Raw genomic sequence first — 6,598 nt, 5'->3', positions numbered from 1 at the left:
TATAGTAAGAAGAGATGTAATAACTATATTAAAAGTTTGATTTTTAAATATTATACTTCAAATTTTGAAAATATTGATAAGTAATAACAAAATAATGATATAAATGTGTAAAATTTTAAAAACAAAATTATTACTGATATTCAGCAATGACTTAAAGAGAGGAATTTGTGTTTATATACAACACATATTGATTATTTTCTTAGGAGTTTAAGATTAACATTAATATAAGACTTTTGCTTCAGAGAATGGAAAGTTCTAAATTTTGAAACTATGAGTCCATTTGTTGGTCTCATATTCTCAGCCAGGATACCACCTCAGGCACACAATATACTAAGGCTCTGGGCAATCGCTAGTAAAGTGAAGATAAGTGCCAAGTGTTTGTGTATTTTAGTCATCGCCAAAAGGTCATATAGTTGTAAAAATGTCTTATATACATAAACGTAAGACAAGACAATGGGAAAGTGGACAATTACCTGAACATGCAGTAATAAAAATGATATTGAAATGGTCTATAAATGTATGCCCAGGTGCCTGTTTTCATGAATCATCTGGAAAATGAAAGTTATAAACCTCAGATACCATTGCATACACACCAGAAAAGCTGCCGTGAAAATACAGGAAGGGTGAAGGATTAGAGAAGACATGAGACAAACAGAACCCTCCTGTGCTGCTTTAGGAAGAGTGATTTCAGTTAAGCATTTTGGAAATCTGTTTGGCCATGTCTAGCAGAACTTAACTTATATACACACTGACCCAACCACTCCAGTCCTTGCTGATAACCGAAAGAAGTAAAAGAATGCTCATGGCATAACTGTGAGAAATAGCTCCAAATGTGACCTACTGAATGTCAATTCATGGTAAAATAGATGGAATAGGAGACAGCATTGAGAACACAAAATTTGTAAGTAAGCTCAAAATCTCATGTGACCCTAATGAACAAAATAACAAAAGAGGCTGCAAGTTCTAACAGTGGAATACTGTATGGTTCTATATGTAAAGATCCCAAAGCCAGCACAATAATCTACAGTGTTAGAAATTAGGATACTGGTAATTCCTGGAAGAGTTATGGAAACAAAGCACTTCTAGAACACCGGCCTACTCTTCTCTCTACCAGGATTCTGGTTATGCTGTGTGATCATTTGATGAATATTTATCAAGGTGTCTACTTATGATTTGTGTGTTTCCTCTATGTATTTATATTTAAATAAATTAAAAAGAGTTATTTAGAGAGATTATGTCCTGCATTGGGTGAGATGCCTTCAAAATAACTGAGTAACTTGTCAAATGTGATCTAAAAGTCAAGCCCATTTTTTCTGTATAATAAATAGCAAGGTTGTCAAATGACTATTTCTAGCTGGATGTCTGTACTCCTGTAAAGACAGGAGTTCAAATATACGCTTATTTTTGTTAACTGCATTTATCTTCATTTCTAAGAAATCTGTCTTAGAAGTTTTTTTTTATGTGTGTGTTTTTGCTCAATTTCTTTTTTTTTTTAATTGCATTTTAGGTTTTGGGGTACATGTGAAAAACATGCAAGATTGTTGCATAGGTGCATACATGGCAGTGTGATTTGCTGCCTTCCTCCCCTTCATCTATATGTGGCATCTCTCCCCATGCTGTCTCTCCCCAACTCCCCACCCCCCACTGTCCCCCCCGACTCCCCCCCAACAGACCCCAGTGTATAGTGCTCCCCTCCCTGTGTCCATGTGTTCCCATTGTTCAACACCCGTCTATGAGTGAGAACATGTGATGTTTGATTTTGTGTTCTTGTGTCAGTTTGCTGAGAATGATGGTTTCCATGTTCATCCATGTCCCTACAAAGGACGCAAACTCGTCGTTTTTGATGGCTGCATAATATTCCATGGTGTATAGATTGGTGGTAGTATCACAACTTTACTGGAAAATCACTAACGAAAGCCTGTTTTGAATTTGGTGAATGCTTTTCTGAAACAGGCGTATTTGAAGATGTCAGGTCATTTCTCACCTGTGTTTTTATGAATTTAAGCCAGGGTTCTTTCCTCCCATGCATGTTGTGATGCTGAGAGTGGAGGAACCTGATGACCACCTTGTTCCATGCAGTATCTGTCATGCCTGTACTTACTAACGACTCTGGAAATGGCTCATCTGGTACCTTTCCCAGCTTTGTCCAAGGTCTGCGGTCACTTGTGTTTTCTGAGTGTCTGTGGATGTTTGCCAATCCTTCGGTCAACTTAGTGTGTTAGTACCATGTAGGAATCATCATCATCAACATCATCGTCACCATAACTCGGAAGCAAGAAGATCTCTTCGACTTTCAATCCTTCCAACACATTCTTAATTTGTCCAGTACACTCATGCATTCGAAGTCTGAAATGTGAAAGCAAAGTCACACCATGGGGGCTGATCACACTTCCCATTTGCAGTAATGCGTTGTGAAGGGCATCTCTTTACACGCCCCCTTTGAAGCCTCAGAACATGATTGCAAATGACACCTGTGACGTCCGGCAGCCCACCCCATGCCTCGGTTCACAGATTGGGCTGGGAAGCAGGAATGTGGAGGCAAATGGCAGTGCCCATCATTTAATGAGACATTTATTAAGAAACTGGGCCTGATTATAAGCTGCAAATTAGCCATAATGTAAGTAATCAGCAGAGATGTCACGTTGCTGGGGAGGAATAATAAACAGCACAATGCTCATCCCTGTGCTTATCAAAAAGTACCTTCACTTCATTACAGAGGGTAATTTGCTGGAATCCCAGGATGCAGGTGGAGGAAAGAAGAGTGTGTCTTTTTCTTCCTAAAATGCATTCATCAGTGTTATTTTATGTCATATGAAAGCAGATTTCATAAGTACCTTAATCACACCTTTGAGGTTTTAAAATTTTACCTGAGTAGTAGATGTGAGTTATAAAGTATCAGTGGACTCAGACTTCAGCATGTGCCAATAAAATGAAAAGAAATAATCCTCTAAGAGGTGAATTGTATTTTTATATAATATATTTGTATATTTTCAAGTATTCTCAATGGCTACATCAATATAGAGGCCAAGAAATCACTATTAGCCATTGTAATGATTTCTAGATTATGTGTATGCCTTCAAATAAGAGTACAAAAGGAAGAGATATACAAAGTAAGCGGAGTGGATAAAATCCTTACTTCAGCACAAAACCCTAGGATGATGGAAAATGTCACGAATGAGGTTTCTCATTTCATAAATCTCAATCAATACGTTTGAAACACAGATATTTTGCATACTGAGGCTGGTGAGAAACCATTCACTGTTCCCAAACAGCTTCCATCAGGAAAAATTCTGTTATCTATATCAGGTAATTTTCCAATTCATCTGCATTGTAAAGTTCCTCAAGATAAATAGCTCATTATTTTCATTCCTCAAACGTGAGCACTGGTATCAAGCCAGAAACAGAAATAAATAAATAAATAATTGATGTTTACTGTTCTATCACTGTGTTATGGACATGGAGAGAAGAAACGTTTTAAATCACTATACCCAGCTTTTGCCACGTAAAGTATGCACTCCTGGAAAAAGATTTATTCAGATTAAACACTTCCCAACTGTTCAGGACAGAGCATATCAAATAAATATTAATACACTGAAAGAAGGAGAGACAAACAAATAAATAAATACATTAATTAGGTGGACTGCCAATCACAGAACACTATCTTTCTTAAAAAAACTGCCAGGATCCAAGTGATAACTGCAATATAAATATTATAAACCAGATTGGTGTGTTCAATTATCTGGCATACATTTTATAAACCTCCATCTCTAGACATTACTAAATTACCACATACCATGTAACCCCAATTTTAGAAAAATTTTAAAAATTCTCATTGAATTAACTATTTGCTTACTGATAAGTACTTTTTTTCTTTGAGCCTCCTAGGCAAAATATTTAAATGGTTTATAAATTTTCATATTTTTATGTTTTCAAATAATTTCATATTTTTATGTTTTTGAATAACCATAACATATGAGGGGAATATTATAAAATGAAATTTAGATGACAAATATTTCTATATTATGTATAATCTCACTTAAACATGTATACACAAATAAAATCACATAATATCATGTATAATGTAATTTATCTTAAATGGTTTCCACCTTAGAGCATAGTTAAAAAACCTAAAGCCATCTATTTTATGTGTTTATCAGACAATTACACATTTCAAATTTCTACTGTCCAAGAAAAAGTCCACACCACAAAGTAATTTTTGGAAAAATGTGAATTTTTTTTTCATTTGTATAAGCAACACCATGTTGTATGCCGGTAACAGTTAATTATGGGAAACCAACTGTAATAACTTGAGATTCAGAACATACAAAAATGTCCTACCTCATTGAGAATATTTGAATCTTTTTATTTGAGTATCTCCAAGTTATAGGGATAGCTTTAATTTGTTAAACTTCATGTTGCTAAAATCACCTACCTCTCAGTCATGGTTTAGGATGCACCAAATATAGGTGAAATTTCAGCTGTGCTTCTACAACCATCTGACTTCAAAAATTAAACCTCATTCCAATTACCATTGAGGTGAGGGAGACTTTTTCATTTTTCTTGTTCTTTTTTGAGATGGAGTCTTGCTCTGACCGCAGGGGCTGGAGTGCAGTGGTGCAATCTCCGGCTCAGTGAAACATCCTCCTCCCAGGTTCAAGTGATTCTCCTGCCTCAGCCTCCCAAGTAGCTGGGACTACACACGAACGCCACTACGCCTGGCTAATTTTTGTATTTTTAGGAGTGGTGGGGTTTCACCATGTTGGCCAGGACGGTCTCAATCTCGACCTTGCGATCCACCCGCTTCGGCCTCCCAAAGTGCTGGGATTACGCCGTGAGTCACCGCGCCCAGCCAAGGGAGAGTTTTTAAAAGTGTGAGACATTAGAGAAGAGAACAGAAGCAGATTTTGGGAATTAGGAAACTTACAATTAGGTTTTAACTTAAAGATAAGGATGATGTCCCATTGCGTACTGTTTTGACAATCCGAGACAATATTTTTAAGTCAGTAACACACAGAATTTCAATTGGATGCAGGCTTCCATTTCATGAAGTAAAAATAGGGCCCAAATATTTTCCCTTTTCACACTGAACTTCCAGAGATGTTTTATTCTGTTTCAGCCTCTGTTGTATCTATCATTAGAATATCTCAGCTCCTCAAACATTCTGGAAGCATCATGGTTTGAATTATTATGAAAACCAGGCTCATCATTGACGTTTTCCTTTATCTACTGAGGTCTGCTGTCCCATGTCCTCTGGCAGGGGCTGTGGACAACCTCAATTCAGAATCCCACTTCTCATCTGTAGGAAGTTTGCATAGCTTCTCTTTTGTGAAAACAAGTAATCATCCTGTTTTTCTTTTCACATCATCTTGAAGACAACTGTACAGAAGTATGCCTGTTTGATACATCAGAGAACACTCAGTTTCTTCTGCTTTTACCAACTGTAAAATAAAAATTTTGTTTAAATGACAAAAACTTGTACTGAGTTTCTTTTTCATAAAGTGGCAAAATATTCCAATGATATATGTCATGTAATGGTAACTTTTATAAATTGCACTGTAAAATAGTAAATATTAAATACTTAGAAAATTAAAATGTACTGCTCAGTATTGTGTCAGAAACTGACCTGCCATGTTTCCCCACATTGCTTGAAGGTTGCTGGTGACCCAGAAGACACTAATGTTCGCTCCAGGTCACTACATCTCTGTCCACGACAATGGAAACATACTTCTGACTTCTGTAATAATTATTCCTTACAGTTTTATTGTCTAAGCAGGCATCCTTGAAAAATAGCTTCTTTGTATGTTTTCAAACTTTGCAAAATGAACTCAGAGAGTCCTGCTCTTTTATGTTTGATTTCTTTTCCAGAACATCACACTTGTAAAACTCGCCCAACGCAGTTGCAAGGAGCTTTAGTTCGCTCATTTCCATGGCTATTTTGTAATCCATTGTATAAACATACCAAAGTATCCATTCAACCGTAGATGGACGTTTGCATGATTTCTAATTTGCGGTTGTTACAAATAATTCTCTTATGCCCGTGCTTGAGTATGTCATTTGGTACTCATAAGCACAATTAAAGTTTGATATAGAGTGACAGTGGCATTGATGGTTGATAGGCTACACTTATCTTTTCATTTAGCAGCTGATGAAAACCACTCTCCGATGTACTAATATCCATTTATATTCATGTGAGCAGTGGGTGACAGTTTCCATTGCTCTGTATCCTCAACATAACTTGTAAGCCATACAAAGACTGCTCGTTTTGATAAAGAAAGAGAGAAAGGAGACACATCCTGTTCCTCCTTTCCTCCTCTCTTCCAACCTCACACTAGTTCTGTCTATTGCCTGACTGCCTTCTTTTCTGGAAGCCATTGGCAAGGTGGTTCAGGCCATGCCCTTTGCTGGTGTCATCAAGGAAAGCAGATGAATATGACAGGGAATGGGTGACTACCTAGCAATCAGCTTTTTGTTGCTTGTGCATGTTGCAAACATCTTCTCTCCTTGTTTGATTTATCTTTTCACCCAGTCTGAAGTTGCTGTTGTTTTTTTGGATAGAAAATTTTAATTTTAATATAGTCACTTTTCATTACTGGCTTAT

The sequence above is a fragment of the Aotus nancymaae genome, unplaced genomic scaffold, assembly GCF_030222135.1.
Source record: "Aotus nancymaae isolate 86718 unplaced genomic scaffold, 86718_ANA_hifiasm-v0.15.2.pri h1tg000049l, whole genome shotgun sequence".
NCBI classification, from domain to species: domain Eukaryota; kingdom Metazoa; phylum Chordata; class Mammalia; order Primates; family Aotidae; genus Aotus; species Aotus nancymaae.
This window is presented reverse-complemented; position numbering follows the sequence as displayed.